Source organism: Stegostoma tigrinum, chromosome 17 (assembly GCF_030684315.1).
Source record: "Stegostoma tigrinum isolate sSteTig4 chromosome 17, sSteTig4.hap1, whole genome shotgun sequence".
In the NCBI taxonomy this organism is placed as follows: Eukaryota; Metazoa; Chordata; class Chondrichthyes; order Orectolobiformes; family Stegostomatidae; genus Stegostoma; species Stegostoma tigrinum.
Genome location: NC_081370.1, coordinates 25291094 through 25312259, shown reverse-complemented (window position 1 = coordinate 25312259; position 21166 = coordinate 25291094). Strand labels below are relative to the sequence as shown.

The 21166-nt window shown below is 40.7% G+C and overlaps 1 protein-coding gene across 7 annotated transcripts in view; it reads right to left on the bottom strand.

Annotated features, from left to right (window-relative positions):
- Positions 1–21166, bottom strand: part of syt19 (synaptotagmin XIX) — a 91343-nt gene that overhangs the window by 46417 nt on the left and 23760 nt on the right. Inside the window, exon 1 of one of the 7 annotated variants that reach the window (XM_048545201.2) lies at positions 14828–14867. The exons of the other annotated variants lie outside the window; for them this stretch is intronic. The gene's annotated coding sequence lies outside the window, so the exon portion shown is untranslated. Of the gene's footprint in view, positions 1–14827; positions 14868–21166 lie in introns of those variants that run through there. 7 annotated transcript variants of the gene reach the window in all.

Genomic DNA, 21166 nt, shown 5'->3' with positions numbered 1-21166 from the left:
TTTTTCTATTTAAAAACTTGTACAAACTTTTTTACTATCTGTTTTAATATTAATGGCAAGTTTTCTTTTATACTCCACTTTCTCCCTCTTTTAAATCATTCATGCCGAGCACAGTTAAGGGCAGTAGCTATGTGGGTTCTAAGTGAAACTGCCCAGCGAATTAAAATGGAATTAAATCCTTAAAATGTGACTTTGGGAACTGCAAATGCTGTAGAATCCAAGATAACAAAGTGTGGAGCTGGATGAACACAGCAGGCCAAGCAGCATCTCAGGAGGACAAAAGCTGACGTTTCGGGCCTAGACCCTTCATCAGAGAGGGGGATGGGGACAGGGAACTGGAATAAATAGGGAGAGGGGGGAGGTGGACCGAAGATGGAGAGAAAAGAAGATAGGTAGAGAGGAGAGTATAGGTGGGGAGGTAGGGAGGGGATAGGTCAGTCCAGGGAAGACGGACAGGTCAAGGAGGCGGGATGAGGTGGTAGGTAGGAAATGGAGGTGCGGCTTGATGTGGGAGGAAGGGATGGGTGAGAGGAAGAACAGGTTAGGGAAGCCGAGACAGGCTGGGCTGGTTTTGGGATGCAGTGGGTGGAGGGGAAGAGCTGGGCTGGTTTTGGGATGTAGTGGGTGAAGGGAAGATTTTGAAGCTTGTGAAGCCCACGTTGATACCATTAGGCTGCAGGGTTCCCAAGTGGAATATGAGTTGCTGTTCCTGCAACCTTCGGGTGCCAACGTTGTGGCACTGCAGGAGGACCATGGTGGACGTGTCGTCTGAGGAATGGAAGGGGAGTTAAAATGGTTCACGACTGGGAGGTGCAGTTGTTTGTTGCGAACCATTTTAACTCCCCCTCCCATTCCTCAGACGACATGTCCATCATGGGCCTCCTGAAGTGCCACAATGATGCCACCCGAAGGTTGCAAGAACAGCAACTCATATTCTGCTGGGGAACCCTGCAGCCCAATGGTATCAACGTGGACTTCACAAGCTTCAAAATCTCCCCTTCCTCCACTGCATCCCAAAACCAGCCCAGTTCTTCCCCTCCCCCCACTGCACCCCAAAACCAGTCCAGCCTGTCTCTGCCTCCCTAACCTGTTCTTCCTCTCACCCATCCCTTCCTCACACCCCAAGCCGCACCTCCATTTCCTACCTACTAACCTCATCCCACCTCCTTGACCTGTCCATCTTCCCTGGACTGACCTATCCCCTCCCTACCTCCCCACCTATACTCTCCTCTCCACCTATCTTCTTTTCTCTCCATCTTCGGTCCGCCTCCCCCCTCTCCCTATTTGTTCCAGTTCCCTCTCCCCATCCCCGTCTCTGATGAAGGGTCCAGGCCCGAAACGTCAGCTTTTGTGCTCCTGAGATGCTGCTTGGCCTGCCGTGTTCATCCAGTTCCACACTTTGTTATCTTAAATCCTTAAAATGCTGGCTCAGCACCTGGAATGCAGTCCATAATTAAAGCAGGCAGTTAAGGATTTAGAATTGAAAACTGATCAACATCCTGTCAACCAACTAGAAAAACTTCAACACGGCTTGAGTTTAAAAGAGAGCAAAGGAGAAGGAAGAGAGAGTCAAGGAAGAGAGAGAGAGAAGGGAAATGGAGAAGGAAAGAACTTGCCACCTCCAAGAGCTGGAAATGGCTTTACAGGCTCAGAAAGGACTGACTCAGATTGAAACTGCTCATCAAAACCCCTCTTCATATGTTAACATCGCAACCCAGAACCGGGTTAGATGCATTTAAATACATTACGTATGTTTCTAAATTTGAAGATAGTGATATGAAGTTCTTTTCCACTACTTTTGGAAGGGTAGCAGCGTTGTTGCAAGAAATATGACTCCTTGTGATTCCGAGTCAGTTACCAGGAAACTTTCAAGGGGTCTGTTCCACGCTAACCCCTGAACGTCTGCTGACTCGAAGAAGACAAAAGTTACCATCCTTACTGTGTATCAGTTGGCCCTGGAAGTACATCAGCAGTAATTCAATCATATTCAAAACAAATGCATGTAGACCTGTCTGGAGTTCAAAAAGATAAAGGTAAATTGCTTTTGACTGGTGAGCCCGCTCTGTTCGAAAAAAAATGCACCTTGATCAATTACATGCAATGATACAGCCAGAAGAATTTAAAAATTGCCAATTCCATAACCAAGGAATATATTTGGAGGAATAGAGAGTTCACAGAGCTAGAGAAACCACAGCTGCTGCTATTGATTTGAGCCTCCAAAGTCAGTGGGTTGGTAAGAAGGCAAAGACAGAAATAAAGGCGAGTGCATATGAGGATATGCAAAGTCCACCCAAACCCAAAAGGAGAATCCCTGGAAACCCATGTGTTCTCACTGCTGTAAAATGCAGGAATGTTGCAGGTTAAAAGGAAAGTCGGTAGGAATGGTGGAAGTCCAATAATCAGTCCTGAGAGCAATATCCCAGCAGGGGAAGCAAAATCTAGCCACCTGGGAGAATTTGTCTTATGTGTGACTTGCTCAGGAAGCTTGCTGAAAGCTGTAAGAGTTTTATCCTTGTGGCATTAGTGTACCTATTTCTGTCCCCAAAAGTGAACAAGCTTTACTCAGAGAAATTTGGGACTAACCAATCCTTAATGTCAAATAGGATTTCAAACCTTGCCCTTGCTCTGAAAGCCAAGGACTCACTCAGGGAAGTGAGTGAAGAGTGTACTTCTGTTCCCCTTAACCATGTTTGCCTGCAATTTAGTCTTGGGACCTGGCATCAGAAAAGTGATTCCAAAGATACTGGTTGCAGTGATAAGCTTCCCACTCAGGAATGCCTGGCCACCAAATGAGTCGTAATAAAGCCAAAGGGTTTCCACAAAGGAAGTTAAGCATTCATAGGAATTGAAGGCCCACAAGCTAGAGCCTGCCAAAGTTAAAAGGGTCACGAGGAACCAAATGAAATAAATGTGTTAAAGGGACCCACTGAATAAAGAGATCTCCACCTACCTCCTAGGGAAAGGGTTGGAGTGGCTCAGAAATTGCTGCTTCAGCAAGGTTCTGCAGGAAGTTAGACGCAGTTAAATGGTCCTGCAGGGGTCAGTGGCATCCAAAATTGTTTCAGGAATTAAAAAGGCTGAACTCAGACCAAGAAAAAGAGTAGAAGGAGTCATGGCAGAGTGCATAGAAATCAAGAGTTGGATAGAGGACACCTGAGATTGTACGTGCAGACCCCTTCATAGCTAAGTTAGATGGGAACCTGGAGGGCTCCCAAACTAATGGGCAGATTCTGAGTAGGATGTTTCACTCAGAGTCAAAAGACAGCTAGGGTACTAAATTGCAGCAATTGATGCAGATGTAGCAAAAAATAGCCAGGTGAGTTCTCTCCAGACTTACAAGGCAAACAGGAAGTTCTGAGAACAGGTAAATAATTGCAGATGAGAAGAATCTCATCTTCTCTGAGTGAGAGGTTAAGCTAATGAGGGCTTAGACAAGATAGGAAGATGCCTCACATGGTCGAAAAGCGATTGATCAGTAAAATAGGGACCAGACAGCCATTTGAGGGTAGTAGTGTTCCAATAGATCTGAAGGCAGGTTGTGGTTGACTAACCTGCTTAAGTTTCAATAATATCACTGGGGGACTTGAGTTTAACTATCTCTGAATTAAACACCGAGCCCTCTGATGCATTAGAGTGCCAACTACATCATCCTGAATAACAAACTGTGGAGCTGGATGAACACAGCAGGCCAAGCAGCATCTCAGGAGCACAAAAGCTAACGTTTCGGGCCTAGACCCTTCATCAGAGAGACTCTTTCTGGTGAAGGGTCTAAGCCCAAAACGTCAGCTTTTGTGCTCCTGAGATGCTGCTTAGCCTGCTGTGTTCATCCAGCTCCACACTTTGTTATCTTGGATTCTCCAGCGTCTGCAGTTCCCATTATCACATCATTCTGAATGCTGTGTTCAGTCAGGAGCGACACACAGATGTCCACAGAGTCCTGAAACCATTGTACCTTCACCATCACCCAGAAGCCTTAGGTCTTGCACTCATCAGGACAGTCCCATAAAACACGAATTCAAGCGAAAATAACACATGTATATTGTGTGTGAGGAGAATACCGGTTGTTTGGAAAGTTGGCTCTGATTTGTAGGAACGTTGCTATGGACAATGCACCCATTAATGCTCTGCTTCAGTTACTCAAACTGTAGTCAGTTAAGGCCTTAAAACTACTTCATGCAATATTTTCTGACGATATCAAAATCAATGGATTATTTGTGCAAGGGGAAAATTGGAAGGGAATTCATTTTTCAAACATGTGCAAGGTTACGTATTCGGAAAAGGTCAACAAAAATAAGGGAATGCACAATAAATCAGAAGTTACTGAGAGAGATAGAGGAAGTGAGAGACCTTGGAGTGTAGTTCCATTAGTCCCTGAAGTTGCCAAGATGAGTAAGGTACAAGAGGAGGGATGAATGCTGGAACCACATATGACACTGGTTAGGCCACAGGTACAGCTTTCTGCATTGTTCTGGTCACCACATTACAGGAAGCATAAAGAGACAACACATTACGGAGCTGGAGGAACACAGCAGGCCGGGCAGCATCAGAGCAGGAAAGTGGATGTTTCAGTTCACAGGAGGGATATAATTGCTCCAGAAAGAATACAGAAGAGATTTACAAGAATGATGCCATGGCTTGAAAATTGCAGATACAAGAGAAAATTGGTTAGGCTTATATTGTTATCTTTCAATACAGGAGGCTGATGGGTGACTTAATCAAGGTGTACAAAGTAAAACGGGGCTTGGATACAGTGGGCAGGGAAAACCTATTTCCACTAGCAGAATGGTCAACTAGCAAGTGGCACAGAATTAAAGTGACTCATGGAAGGATTAGAGGGGTCCGAAAGAAAAGATTTGTTCAGCCAGAGGCTGGTATCCAAAAGGAGCCTGGATCTGCACCTGAAGCATAAGCCTACAGGCCATGAGCTGGAAGGAGTACAAACAATGGGCAGATTGTTTATTCAGCTGGCCCAATCATAATTGGCTGATTACCCATGATGTCATGATGGGCTCTTTCCATGCTGTAACATTTCTACAGTTCTGTTCCCACTAACCGACAGTCCCAAACCTGCCTTCCCTCTGCCACTAACATGATACTCACTTGGCCACAATACAAAAATAAAAGCACCAGTGAACAAACATTTCAAACCAAACTTACAAATTCAATCATGGGGTATTGCATAAAAATGTTAACTGATCCCTCTTGAGCATTCATTTAATGCCTTTGCATTGTCTAGTGTACATGCTGCTAACCCAAGTAACTTTAGGCCAGGCTGGTGGCAAGTTGCCGACTTTCAGAGAATGTAGATAGCCTTGGGAAAACCAGCTTGATCAGATCTAGGTCTAAGATTCAGACTCTTTCCACACAAAGTGGTGTGCGTTGGCTTGCAGGTAAAAGCAATGGCATTGGAGGTGTGCCAGAGGTGAAAGGATGAACGCAGCCATCCTGAGAGAAATCGGCAGCTTTGTGATCCATAGAGACATTGGCGCTCCTTTGGGGAAGCACCTCATTTGTCCACTAACTTGTCAGAGGACAAATTGGCAATATTTTGCACACTGGTATTAACAGCCTTAATGACACCAATATGATCTGCAAGGGGGGTTCAGCATTATGTAATTTCAGTCTGAATTTCACTACACCAGGCAGAGATTGGATGGATTTTGGTTGTGTTATTACAGAAACTAAGACATCAGGTGCTGAACCATGGTTAAGTCCACAGTATTCCTATTGAGTTAAACACCAGTACCATACCAAAAAGGATGGGCTCAAAGCTCTGCGCAGATCCCTGTGTTTGAATGGGTGCTGTATTTATCCAGACACCTTGATGGTGATTGCAATCATCAAGCAGGTTGCCAATGCCTCAAGCACCTGTCCCAACAAAATCCTCATCTGTACCATCTGTAATAAGGCACAAGTGTAATATTGACCCCTGGAAAACCGACATCTCTTTATGAGCCTTGTCCTGTTCCCTGGTTGTTTCGGATATCTAACTATATCCTCACCCAGTCCCCAAGTTCACCTCTAATGTTCTTAACTTTTGGTATAGAATTGACAAAAAGGCTGATACAAGCTAAAACTGATGCTTAAAATCAGTGGTTAGGTACAGGATAGTATTCTCACCTAATGGCTCTGAAATGAACTGCAGCTATCATGAGATAATGGGAACTGCAGATGCTGGAGATTCCAAGATAATAAAATGTGAGGCTGGATGAACACAGCAGGCCAAGCAGCATCTCAGGAGCACAAAAGCTGACGTTTCGGGCCTAGACCCTTCATCAGAGAGGGGGATGGGGGGAGGGAACTGGAATAAATAGGGAGAGAGGGGGAGGCGGACCGAAGATGGAGAGTAAAGAAGATAGGTGGAGAGGGTGTAGGTGGGGAGGTAGGGAGGGGATAGGTCAGTCCAGGGAAGACGGACAGGTCAAGGAGGTGGGATGAGGTTAGTAGGTAGCTGGGGGTGCGGCTTGGGGTGGGAGGAAGGGATGGGTGAGAGGAAGAACCGGTTAGGGAGGCAGAGACAGGTTGGACTGGTTTTGGGATGCAGTGGGTGGGGGGGAAGAGCTGGGCTGGTTGTGTGGTGCAGTGGGGGGAGGGGATGAACTGGGAGGGGATGAACATCCCTCAACCAGCCCAGTTCATCCCCTCCCCCCACTGCACCACACAACCAGCCCAGCTCTTCCCCCCCACCCATTGCATCCCAAAACCAGTCCAACCTGTCTCTGCCTCCCTAACCGGTTCTTCCTCTCACCCATCCCTTCCTCCCACCCCAAGCCGCACCCCCAGCTACCTACTAACCTCATCCCACCTCCTTGACCTGTCCGTCTTCCCTGGACTGACCTATCCCCTCCCTACCTCCCCACCTACACCCTCTCCACCTATCTTCTTTACTCTCCATCTTCGGTCCGCCTCCCCCTCTCTCCCTATTTATTCCAGTTCCCTCCCCCCATCCCCCTCTCTGATGAAGGGTCTAGGCCCGAAACGTCAGCTTTTGTGCTCCTGAGATGCTGCTTGGCCTGCTGTGTTCATCCAGCCTCACATTTTATTATCTTGCAGCTATCATGATCTCATTTTGAACATAGTTTCAAACATTGATTTATTTGCTCACAGGTCCTCAAATGTTTATCACCCTAAACTTCACAGATATAGATTGTATCCAATAGGCAATTGCTTGTCCATTGGTGCTATCCCTCAGGTTGATCTATTTATGTTGTGTTTTCAATTAGACGTACAAATACTTGAGTCTGTTCTGCCAGGCAATAGATCAGGAGAAACTATAACAGAAAAATATGACACCTGAAAATAGAAAAAGCAAATGTTGACAATACTTAGTCTGAAAACAATTATGGCAAGAAAGAGAGTAAATGTGTCAGGTTAATGATGACACCATTTTCTTGAGTATTTAAGTGTGAATAGTAGTCACTTACCCCTGAAGTACAGAACTGCTTTGCCATCCATAATAAAAAGAAACCCTATGACAAAGCTTATTCTGAGGCACACCACTTCAATTTCACTGGAGCATCGGATAATTGAATTTACAGCCTCTAGGAGAACTTAGTTGTGACTTCTTCAAAAGTCAATCATTGACAAAACCTTTTGAATACATTTTAGACGAAAGATTTATTGTTTGAAGGGGCATTGCTTGAGGAACCCTCCCTTTAATGTCACAATCACTTATTTTCCTTTAATGAAGTATCTACTTCACATGAAACAAACACAGAGAATGTTGGAGAAACTTGATAGCTCTGGTATGACTCTTCTTCAGATTCTTCCAGAATCTGCTTTATGTAACTATGTGCAGTTTAAGCCAAGGTAATCTCGGCACATCCTAGTAATGCACATTGCTGTTAAAAACTACATATTTCTGAGAACCATGTGCTGATTTACACATCACCTTTACAGCCATCTACAGCAACTCACCTGTAGTGATTTGTAGGATTGCATCTCCATGCTAATGATGGTTTAACCAATCAGCACACTCTTCTCATGCTATACAAATAAGTGTCCCTTTATCAAGTCTGGTTTCTGCACTTCTATCCAAGTGCACGCCAAAAGCAGAAATAGTAATCTCTGCAGAGTACAATAACATTTGATCAGATTTTTCCACTTTAGAACATTTTGGAAGATATATGTATTGAACAGAGAAGAAGGTTCCTTCCTCTTGAAGAGCTTTGGATACAATGTTGTGCCAGTTGCTTACACTGTAAGCTGTTTGTACTGATAGCTCAAGTTTACTCATTCTGTGATGTTGCTTATTTAGGAAACTCTTGGACTTCTTTGGCTCTGTTAGATTCTGTTAGATATGTTTTATTCATGTGCCCTGTGTATAGTTTTGTGTCTTAACAGCTGACCGAAGTAACTCCATTTCCGAATCTTGATGATGTCAATCGGATTTCTTCCATATTTGATTCTTGTTAGGACATCCTTATTGCTTCTTCTTTGCCTCCACATAATAGTGAGTGTGTAATTACTGGCATGATAAGTTTGCCCTTAAGCAAAATCATTCAAGGGCTATCTTAATGCCTTTTGAGGACACAGTAGATCATCAGCTTGTCTGTTCTTTCCATGAATGTTAACTGATCAATTAGGTGTTTGCAAACTGTGCTGTTTTGAGTCTGGCAGTAGAAGAATCATGTCAGGCCCTTTGGGAGTGAGAGGGTTTAGATTGGGTTGGGTCTAGTGATGGGAAGGCAATGGGTGGTCAGCTCTAGGGGTATGGGACAGTTTGGTTCAGGGTCAGGTCCTACAGTGGGTGGAGAGAGGTGGAATGGGTCCAGTGGCAGTGACAGAGTGGGGTTTGTCAGGTTCTGATGCAGGGGCAGGGGGTGCTGGATGCAGGGGAGTGTGGTGACATTACACTATTGTGTAATTAATACTCTAACATTTCTTGAGTAATTATTTAACTAAATTTCATTGGAACCACCAGAAGTCTCTTATTTTAATGGAATCTTCAGTAAGGTTTGAGGCATAGGGGAGTTGCTCTCGGGGAAAATATAATTCCCCAGGCAATTCCTTCAGAATCTGCTACAAAGAGGATTCTTCAGTGTCCCTTGTGCAATTCCCATCTACGCTGGAATAACAACTGTCTGACCAAAAGAAAATCTGCCCTATTGTTTCAGTCTACAGATTTACAGTATCAATTTAATGTCCAGAATCCTCCTACTTGTGAGTGCATTGGTACACTCAACAGTTGTGTTTGTCGAGGTCAGTTCAGTTGAATCCTATTAATTCGTGTGATAACATTTGACAATTTATTGTTTGAGAACATTATACTTTTACTGACATTCACATGACATAATATTTAAGAGCGCAATCAAACCTAAAACTTGTAGAACAGCGATTGAGATTTTGTTTGTAATCTCTAACAATATTAACACTGTGGGCTATCAGGAATTATACCAAGAAAAGAGCACAATCACCCTCCAAGAGGGAACATAGATGGAAGATATACATAGCAACCCAAGAGTGTAAAAAAGGTTACAGAGATAGTAGGAACTGCCGATGCTGGAGAATCTGAGATAACACGGTGTAAAGCTGAATGAACACAGCAGGCCAAGCAGCATCAGAGGAGCAGGAAAGTTGATGTTTCGGGTCGAGACCATGTTATCTTAGTGTAAAAAAGGTTGTCCCTTTATCTAGTGATGTTATGTTGGTTTAAATAGTGCAGTGAAAATCATTCTGTAAATATATTTATATCAGGCAGATGATTTTAATTCACTTACATCTAGTTTCAAAGCAAAACAGAAAGTAACATTGTGAAATAGATAATATTTTTAATGGCCAAATAGTCAAAAGAGATTACACCCCTACTTTGAGAGACCTTGTGACATGCAGCAGTAGCATATTACACAATAGTAAAAAATACAATGAAAAGCCCAACTCCCTTTTTAGGATTGAAAACATTGGGGTGGATAGTTTAGTTCATACTCTCCGATGTGGAAGAGTATCTATAAGTAATAGTCTTTGATAGATGGAGTTAGTTGGGTTGCCCTTAATTTGAAACGGTGTCCACAAAGCAAAAATGCTTTCATCTGCCTGTTTGGTATAATTAAATATCAATTTAGCATGTGATCTTACATGGGATTAAAAAGGATTAATTGAACACTGATGGTCATAAGAGGAAGACAATTTCCTATATTTTCTGCTTACACAGGAAAAAACAGGTATTGTGTAAATACCACTGATTAGAAATTCAAACATCGTATTTTAACCTGCCCCATAAATTTACAAACTTTTGTTTCACCCCATGCCATATCTGTCCAGCTAGGAACAGAGGTTTTCAATGACATATACAATCATCAACCTCGAATATCAGAGTTAAAGTTGATTTAAAGAATCAGTTGGATCAATATATTAGATATGATTTCCTTCTATTACTTGAACATCTTTTGAATTATATCTTCCAGTTCATATTTTTTATTCTGGAACAACAAGGTGCAGAACTTAAAGTGTTAAGCAATATTGGCGCAAGGTTTGCTAAACAATTGGGACACCAGCACAATTTAACACAAAATTATACAAGTTAGTTGTAATCCTACTAACTGTTTTAATCAAAGCAATTATAACTTTGGTTAATACAAAAAGAACCTTTATATTTCAAGGTAAGCCTAGAAACTATGTACTTCAAGGTCACAATGTGCTAATGATTAAAGATATTTGCAGCAGTAACCATAGCAATGTAATTGGATACTCGCCATTAAAACAGATAAAAATTCAAACTTTCAGTTCAATTATTTCATATATTTTAAAGATTAACAATAATCGTCAACTCCATAATAAAGGATCCATTTTAAACAGCAGTTATATTAGGTTTGCTTTTACAAAGTGTTTTATTTTAAGATTAATTTTAAACTTTGTTACGTTCTTTAGTTTAGAAAGTAAAACTTAGAATTTGAAAGCATGAAATGGTTGTAAGGAATGTATTTTAATAAACGTTTTAATAAAAATTAGAAACAAATTATGTGAAGATATGTGCTCTAAATCAGATTATGGAAAAGAATTGAACAACTTATTGTTTTATCGTCAAGCTGAGAACGCATCTCAAAAACCATCCGCAAATTTTGTCAACTTAATTAGGGAAGGGTGTAATGACATTGAAGGCAATTCAGAGGAAATTTACTAGATTGATACCTGGAATGAGCTGGTTGTCTAATATTGAAAGATTGGAAGACTGGGCTGCTTTTCAATTGACATTAGAACAACAAGATATAGCTTGATTGATACTTATAAGATTCTGACTGGTCTTGGCCAGGTGGACATGGAAATGATGTTTCCTTTTGTGGGTGTGTCCAGGACTGGGGTACACCATTGTAAAATTAGTTGTTGTTCTTTGGGACAAAGAGGTAATATTTTTCCTTTCAGGAGGTTGTGCAACTTGGGAGCTCTGTCTCAGAAAGCAGTAGAGATGGGGTCATTGAATATTTTTTAAGGAGGAAGTAGATACTTTTTCCTAAGCAAGGGAATCAATTATTATCTGGGATAGATGGAAATGTGGAATTTAGCATACAAACGGATCAGCCATGATCTTATTAGTGGTAGAATAGTGTTGAGGGACAATAGTGTTGAGGCCCCTAATTCATAAGTTTCTATGAATATTTTGTCTACCGTTTTGGTTAAATGTATCACTTCAAATGTAGCTCCAATCACATACAGGAGCAATGGATAGATTTCCATTCTGATAATACGTGTTGACAGTGATCATGAGTCTGTTGATGTTTTGTTCCTATGTATCAATGATAGGGAAATTGTCATGACTCACTTGGGCAATATGCTTGAAATCAAACCCCACTACTCCTGGACTCATAACAGATGTGAAGATTTAATGAAACTACCAAAAAATTCAATAAAGGAAAAAAATAAGTCAGAAAATAACATAGTTCTGTATCGCCAGTCCAAAGCACAAAACCGGTCTCAGTATCCTTTGGATTTTTCAATGATGTTAATTTTTTAAAATCATTCATGGGATGTGGGCATCACTGGCATTTACTGGCTGTCCCTAGTTGCCCTTGAGAAGGTGGTGGTAAGCGGACGTCTTGAACCGCTGCAGTCCACATACCATAGATTGACCCTAAGGGAGGGAATTCTGGGATTTTGACCCAGCAAAAATGAAGGAATGGCAAGAGATTTCCCAGTCAGGATTATGAGTGGTTTGGAGGGAACTCGAAGGTGGTGGATGTGGTGCCAATCAAGTGGGCTGCTTTTTCCTAGATGATGTGAAGCTTCTTCAGTTTTGTTGGAGCTGTACCTATACAGGAACGCGGGGAGTATTCCATTACACTTCTGAATTGTGTCTTGTCGATGGTGGACAGGCTTTAGGGAGTCAGGAGGTAAGTTACTCACCACACTATTCCTAGCTTCTGACTAGTTTTTGTGGCCACTGTGTTTATGTTTATGTCCAGTTGAGTTTTGGTTTAGAGGTAAGCTCCCCAGGATGTTGATAGTGGGGGGATTCAATGATCATAACACCATTGAATGTCAAGGGACAGTGGGTAGATTGTTTCTTATTGGAGATTGTGTGAATGTTACTTGGTATTTGTCAGCTCAAACTTGGATATTGTTCAGACTTGTTGCATTTGAACATGGACTGAGGAGTTGCAAATGGTGCTGAACATTGTGCAGTCATTAGCCAACGTCCCCATTTCTGAACTTACAATGCAGGGAAAGTCATTGATGAAGCAGCTGAAGATGGTTGGGCCTGGGATTGTACCCTGAGGAATTCCTGCAGAGACGTCCTGGAGTTCAGATGACTGACCTCTGACAACCATCTTCCTATATGCCAGGTTTGACCCCAACCAGCAGAGAGTTTGCCCCCTTATACCTATTGATTCCAGTTTTGCTACGGGTCCTTGATGTCACACTTGATCAAATGCAACCTTGATGTCAAGTGCTGCCATTCTCACTTCGCCTCTAGTATTCAGCTCTTTTGTCCATGTTTGAACCAAGGCTGTAATGAGGTCAGGAGCTGAGTGGCCTTGGTGGAACCCAAACTGGACATCACTGAGCAAGTTATTGCTGAGTAGGAGTTGCTTGATAGCATGGTTGATGAGAATTTCCATCACTTTACTGATGATTGAGAATAGACTGATGTACGGTATTTGGATGGGTTGAATTTGTCATGCTTTTTGTGTACTGGAGAAATGTGTGTGATTTTCCACATTATCGGGTAGATGCCAGTGTTGTAACTGTGCTGGGACAGCTTGGCTAGGCGAGTGGCAAATTCTGGAACTCAAGTCTTCAGCACTATTGCTGAAATGTTGTCAGAGACCCTAGCCTTATAGCATCATGTGTCTCCAACTGTTTCTAGATATCACGTGAAGTGAACTGAGTTGGCTGAAGACTAGAATCTACACAGTGAAGACTAGTCTATCATTCACTGATTGTTTGGTTGAACCTGGAGTCTTTCTTTTTGTCTTTGGATTTTGTAGTTATTTCTCTCACCATTTGCATATGTCACTTTTCTATTATTTTGAACAAACGTTGGAGAGTCAGAAGAGAGAAAGATTGATGAAGATGACTTCTGGACCTCTCCTGGTTCCACTTAATTTTACTCCCCTCAGAATCTGTGTTAAACCTGACTAATCAGATGATTGTTACTATGCTGAGCTTTCCTGAAGCCAAATTGGTGCCAATTTATGCCCCCCAAAATTAACATTGTTTCAACTGCATCTATTAATTTTCAAGCTGCAGACATCTCTTTTTACAGTTTCCCCATTTTAAAGACTGTACCCATTTTTCTCATTTCCAGTTGATAGTTCAAATATGTAGTCTCTTAAATAACTTCAACTTTGAAAGCAGTGAAACACCATTTTTAAATGCTTTTCATGACCAGCTATGTGAAAGGTAGACAACAAAACTTACATCCATTCAACTGTATTCATTTCTTACAGTATTCAAACAACTTCTGGTCATCTTTTGTTTAAATTCTCAATTTACTCTCTTGTTTTTACAGTTTGGAACATCCATCTGCTGTGATTCTATTTTCACATATATTACATATGAAACATAGATACTCTGCAAACTCTACAACTGCGCAAAATAAAGCTTACAAAATTTTACAATTAACAATATGACTCTGTTAGACCCTTCTTCAATTTTCTCAACAAATATTTTTCAGAAAGAGAGGATTCTGTTATCTGTCCACCCAATCTTTTATTCCAAATTAAAATAATGTTAATTTAAGATAAAAACTCTGAACATCTGTATCAAAATTTTCACTTTAAATAGCGGAATCAACTTCATTTGGTTCCACAGTATATTCTTCTACATTGTGTTTAAAATTATAATGATTTAACTTAACACTTAGGTCAACACCGTTGGAATAAAATCATTGCATTTCTTCCTGTGATGCTAACTCTAATAAATACTCTAGCATTCCTGCTTCAGAAAATCATCATAAAGGCATGAAGGAAAGACTTTTCCCCACACATCTGGTGAGTGAGGGGTTTTCTTACATGTCCTGCCCTTGGAAATTTATATTCTCATTGTAAGACCTCCTCATGATGTTACTATCTGACAAGCAACACTCCATTCCTCATCTGCAGGTCAGTGAGGCTCTCTCCATTTCCTCATCACTCTGCTTTTAACATAATGTCACTCTGGAAGGCCGTCAACCTCAGCTTTAGTGTGAGCTGACTGTGTCAACTTGTTTGACTCTAGATCTGCTTTCTGAACCTTCATTAGTGAAGACATGCCAAACAATTCTTTTGAATTCTCTCCTTGGTTAAATAGAGTTTCAGATACTCTATAACATCTGACTGTGATATAACTTTGACCTCTGGTGATGAACTTTGTTTTGCCCTTACTCTGGTCACCGCACACAATGGAAAAGTACCTGGAATTATTTCCTGAAATTGTTGTGTCTCTTTATACTCATGTGGATTTTTCTTAACTATGGGTGATCTTGAATCCATGCAAATTCTTTCCTAGGTGAAAGTCAATTCCATCCACAGGTTACCTGTCTCCTTTCCAGTCTTCCATTTTCTATCTTTACTGAATTTAGAAGGAGAAAAGTTTAATTTTATAGCACATAATTATTAACAATTTCTGGTGTCAGTCTCACATTTGCAACACTTAGATTTTCAACATGGATTCTTAGAAGGAAATGTAGCGACTTTATAAATTCTTCCAAGCCAATGATCTCTCTGAGAGCTTTATAAGTGGCCTCAATTCTTTATTCTCATGTCAACCTATCAAAATTACTTCGTCTACCCCTTTCAAGTTCAACGTAGATTTGTCTAGTGTGTTCCCTCAAATTTTGAAGCTGTTTCCTGAATACTTTAGGAACTAACGTGTGCACCCAGAATAGCCTTTGTTTACATGATCTGTGGAAATCCCCTCTGTCAGTGAAGCATAAATTTCATGGGCTCCATCTGTCAATTTGCTTTTCATGAACAATGTCCAGTTTTCCCTCAGCCAATTGACCTGTTTCACTACTTTCTCAAATGATATGAAGAATGCCTCCACTTTGAACAATTTCTCTTTTTAACCCAACTCACTTTCTCCAAGTCGAAGATGTGGCTATGGGTACCCACGTGCATCTCAGTTATACCCGTCAGTTTATGGTGTAAGTAAAAACCCCTTGTTCCAGTTCTTTTTGGGACCCCACCTCCATCTCCTACTCAAGTATATCAATAACATCATTCATGCCACTTTCTTGTCTCATCCAGATTTGGAAAATTACATCAATTTTGCTGCTAATTTATATTGCTTTCTACATCTCCATTTGGTCCATCTGTGAATCTTCCATTCCCTTTCTTGACTTTTGTGTTTCCATTTCTGGGCAAAAGGTGCCCACCAATAGCCATTAAAAACCCACTAGCTACCAAGGTTAACTTGATTATACTTCCTCACACCCAATTTCCTATAAAGAGTCCATCCCATTTTCCGGGTTTCTCTGTCTCCATTGCATCTGTACTGGATGATACCACCTTTCACTGGGGTTCGCTGAAATGACCACCTTTTTCTTCAACCAAGAACTCCCTGCCATTGTAGTTGACAGGGCCCTCAGTCATGTCCAACCCATTTCCTGCTAGTCTGCCCTCATCCATTCTTTTCTCTTCCAGAATAATGATAGGGCTCACTTTCCATCTTACTAGCTACCAACTTTGGAGTATCATCCTGAACCATTGTTGTTACCTCGAGCCGAATGCTGCCATCAAACACATCTCCCTTCCCTTCTGAAGAAGGGTTTAGGCCTGAAGCGCACATTTGTGCTCATCTGATGCTGCTTGGCCTGTTGTGTTCATCCAGCTCGACACCTTGTTATCCTTTACCTTCTTTGTCAGCATTGTACAGGCACTATTGCCTCTGTGACAGTCTGATCTACTCCTACTTCAGACGAATAACTTTTCATCAACCTTACCATGGCACCTTCCCACACAAATACAGAAGGTGCAACTCTTGCCCTTTTACGTCCTCCTGCCTCCTTACTATCTGAGAACCTAAACACACTTTCCGGGTGAAGCAGAGATTTACTTGTACTTCTTTCAATGTTGTCTACTCTATTTTCAGCTCACAATCAATGTTCCCTCTAATCGCTGTGGTTTCTCATGTGTGTAGCTTCTCCAAGGTTCCATACTCAGTGATTGGCATCAACACACTGAACACGACATTGACTTTCATGCATGGATATCTTGGTGAGCCATGCTGCTGGAAAGAAAATTAGAGGGAACGCTACGCAAAATGCAGACTCCTCCACATTGCTGAGTCCAAATGCAGACTGGGAAGAACATCTCTAAGGTAACAAAGTGTGATGGATTGCCCCCCTTCCGTGTTTCCTCTGTAGTGGAATGTATATGGGGTCGAGTTCAATGGGTTTATTAATAGCCTGCTTTGTGGAGTGCCATGCTTCTAGGAACTCTCATGCTTGTCTTTGCCTAGCCTGTCCCAGGATCTTGGTGTTGTCCCAGTCGAAGTCATGGTTCTCCTTGTCCATGTGGATTGAGATGAGTGAGTACTGGTTGTGACTTTTTGTTGCCAGTTGGTACTCATCTACTCTTGTTGTTAGTTTCCTTCCTGTTTGTCCAATGTAGTGTTTCTCACAGTCTCTGCAGGGCATCTTGCAGATGACATTGGTCCTGTCCATGACGGGGAGTGGGTCTTTAGTTCGAGTGAGCACCTGTGGGGTTGTCCCAGAGTTTCAAAGCCAGGCGGGAAAACACATCGATGATTCATCAGAGGCTGCACTGAGGATGTTACCAAGTATTGTAACAAAATGTCTGCGGAATAACAGGCCAGCTCAGCGAGCGAGCAACCAACCTCAACACCCACAACCCGAGCTACAAATCTACTCCTAAACCTTAGAGATACATATTCATTTTGAACGGTGATTGAACATTTATTGAAGCCTCATTTGTAATTTAGTCAGCCCTCCTCAGTGGTAATCATCTCTTCTGTTTATTTTCAACATATTTAGAAATTTGATTGCAAAGCCTGAGTTGTTAATAGAAATAATGGTCCCAGTATTGACCCTTGTATATCCCACTTCCAACTGTTAGCATTGTAACTAGCTATCCTTACCCTCATTGCTTTTGACCTTGTAGCCAGCTAGCTGTAATTCCAATCTGTTGACCATTTCAGAGATATAACTTAGGTAAATTTAATGACTTTCATGTCTCAGTCATGGCACTCCTGATTGTCTGATCATTTGAAGTAATGCAAGGGTGTTCCTGCTGAATATAGCGGAGACTTGTACCCCCTGTATTATTTTAATTTTCAATGACCTAGAGTGGACATTCCCTGTTGGGAGAATGTGTTGAGAGTCCAATATCCACATCCTTTCTGAGGTGAAAATATAAACTTGTAAGACTGGCTGTGAAATTAGCTAACTGACTTTATCTTTAAAATTGCATCTAACTTTGGATCAAAAAACACTTGCACAACTGTCTGCAATTAGTTTCATAACCGGATTACCCCAAGTCATGTTACATGTTATTATCACCTATAGTTTTGACAGTGATTGTCTTAGTAATAGAAGCAGGAGTAGGTCATTCAGATTGCAGGGCATCATCTTTTATTCACTTAGATCTTGGCTGATCTGTAAGTCACTTCCATCTTTGGTCCACATTTTTTTGATGTTTTTTTGCCTGGCAAATATCTGACAATCTCTCTTAAAACTTGCAATTAATCCTATATCTGCAGCCAGTTAGGGAGAGAGTTCCAAGTTTCCTATAACAGCAAAGCGGTTTTTTAATGGGCTCCATTAAACTTCTAATTTCTGGCCTTGATATCTCTTAATACAAATGTACAAATCAATCATTGGAAAGTTAACAGCTTTGCTTTATATTTCCAAGTAAATATTATCCATGAAAGCATGCATACCTATGTAAATTGAATAGCATGCACTTTTCTTGACATGGATGATTTACATTCAAGGGTTTTATGTTGGTCGTGACATGGTTCTCTGCTTTAATGCCTGACAAATTATAACTTACACAATCAGATGAAATTAATATTTTCAAAACACAAACATTCATCAAGCCACAACAAAATTATACTCATCGTTTTGTCCATTTTGCTGCCAAAAAATTTAGTAGAAATGACTCTTTCCCAAATGATTAAACAAATAGGGTGCTTCAAATAAGTGTAGGATCAATATTTTACAGATTGAAAAAAATAACAAGTTGAGGTGACACATCCATCACACACAATATTGTAACTTAATTCAATCGTAGAGCACCAAGTATAAGATTGGAAAACAAAATATAGCAACAACATTGTGCACTGGAAGGTGGAGTGGAAAAAAACTACTTAGTTTCAACCTTTGGGGACTGAGTACATCTACTGGATACTCAGTCTAAACAAATTAAATCTAAAACATGTATGGCAGCACACAGCATATGTTCAGGAGAAGCAAGGTGAGAATTATATGTTAAAATTATCGAGCAATAGAACAGTTACTTTGAGATTGAAATTGAATGCTTTATAAAAATCTTCTTTCAGTAATTGAAAAATAAGGTAATCTTTAAAATTATTCTGAACAGTAATTTATTAATCCCAAGCACAGTTTTCATCTATAATTTTAGCAGTCTGTTCATTGAGTGGAAAATGTTTATGTAAATTTTCATTTTAAAGTGATTTAGATTCAGAATGGAATATTTTAATTTGTTGCTTCAATATTAAATGTTCACATTCACATTTTATCTACATGCGGTTTAAAGTTACCTTCTCCAATCCTGTTATCTTTAGGATGTTCAAAATAATTAACATGATGATTTTCCCCACAGTTCATGAAGAACTTTGATATTGATACTGCTCTCTCGATTATTAGTAAGCCAGTAAACGTGTGAGTGAGTGTAAATTTATTGTGACTTTTCTTTATTAATTAGCAAAAGAACAAAGTGCTAAATGTTTGTATAACAGTACAAATCTTGTCTGAATGGCCATGCTCTAGTTTTGAACTCCTTCCTTTTTTGGGATCCCCCACCAGAGGACATAGTTTTATACCCTACCTCCACATGGAATCTTTTCATTACTTTAAACTCCACAATTAGATCTTCTGTCGTGTTATAACCAAATGAACAGAAGTCTTGACTTTGAAACCTGTTCTTCTAGTTTAGCGCTTCAACTTCAATACCATTATGGTGAATATATGCTGCATGCATCTGTATGGCAAATATTTTTCTTTGTGTAATACCCAGATCTGAGCGCTTCACTTAGTTAAAATTTGTGTAAGCTCACTACTGCTTAGATTCAAATTGGAAGTTAGCTTCCTAATGTTTTGTTTCAGTTGCAACTAAAACTACAGACAAACTTTCAATTGCGTCTGTAAAGCTAATTATATTTTCATTGCGATACACCAGTGTTAGCTTGATTTGTCTGTATTAGAAGCTTAATTGTAACATTTTGGGGAGTTGTGTGCAGAATGGCAAAAAGTAATAATTAAGATTGCTAATTGATTAGCGTTTTCATTAAATTTTTAAGACGTTTAGTATTTTTTAGAGCTGAGTTCTGTATTTTTATCATGGTACAAAACTGTTTTTATTATCCAGTAGTGCTGTATCAAAACATGTTGTACACAATAAACTGAACAACTGGTTTTCTGCTCTATTCTGTATAAAAATGTTCATGTGGCTCGTCATTGCTGGCAATTATTATTGTGTCTCAGTCTGAGAAAACTGAATGCAGGTGCTAGCTTATTGACACCTGTCTCTTCTCATTTTTCAAATTGACAAGAGTCAGAGTCATACAACACAGAAACAGATCCATCAGTCCAACCAGTCCAGACTGACGATAATTCCAAACTAAACCAGTCCCACCTGCCTGCTCCTGGCCCATATCCCTCCAAATCTTTCTTATCCACGTAGTTATCCAAGCGTATGTTAAATATTGTAATTGTACCTGCATCCACCTTTTCCTCTTAAGTTTATTTCACATGCGCACCATCCTCTGTTTTTTAAAAAAAACCTGCCGCATATATTTTCTAAATCTCTCTCCTCTCACCTTAAAAGTCCCCACCACGCACCCCCCCCAACTTTAAACACACGATCCTAGTGAAAAGACAGCTGCCATTAACTCTGTATCAGTGATAATGGGAACTGCAGATGCTGGAGATTCCAAGATAACAAAGTGTGGAGCTGGATGAACACAGCAGGCCAAGCAGCATCTCAGGAGCACAAAAGCTGACGTTTCGGGCCTAGACTCTTCATCATCTCTATTCTGTTTGAAGAACGACACTGACCTTCCAGTTGTTTGCCATTTCAAAATGCAATGTCTTTTTAATTCTAACATTTCTGTCTGACGCCTGTTGCAATGTCATAGCAAAGCGCCTCATTTTCTGTTCAGATACTTTGCAGTTTCCAGGACTCTTAATTGAATTCAAAAACTTCAAAGAATGAACACAGTCTTCCACTTTTATTACACGCCCTTCCACCTCCAGTTTTTTGTTTTTCATGGGTTTGCTGACAACAAAGTTGACTTACCTTCCATGATTCATATGTACCATGAATACATTCACACCAATTTTGCATCTGTATCTCTCCTCTACTACCCTTTGCACTCCCTTTGTCGTTTGTTCTGGGCACTCTCTCCGTTTGTTCCCTTCACTCCTCCTTTTCCTTCATCAACAGCATAAAAAAACTATTATTTTCCAGGCCCCTTCAATTCAAAAAAGGAGCCATATTGGATTCAAAATGTTAACTTTGTTTCTTTCTCCACAGATGCTACCAGGCCG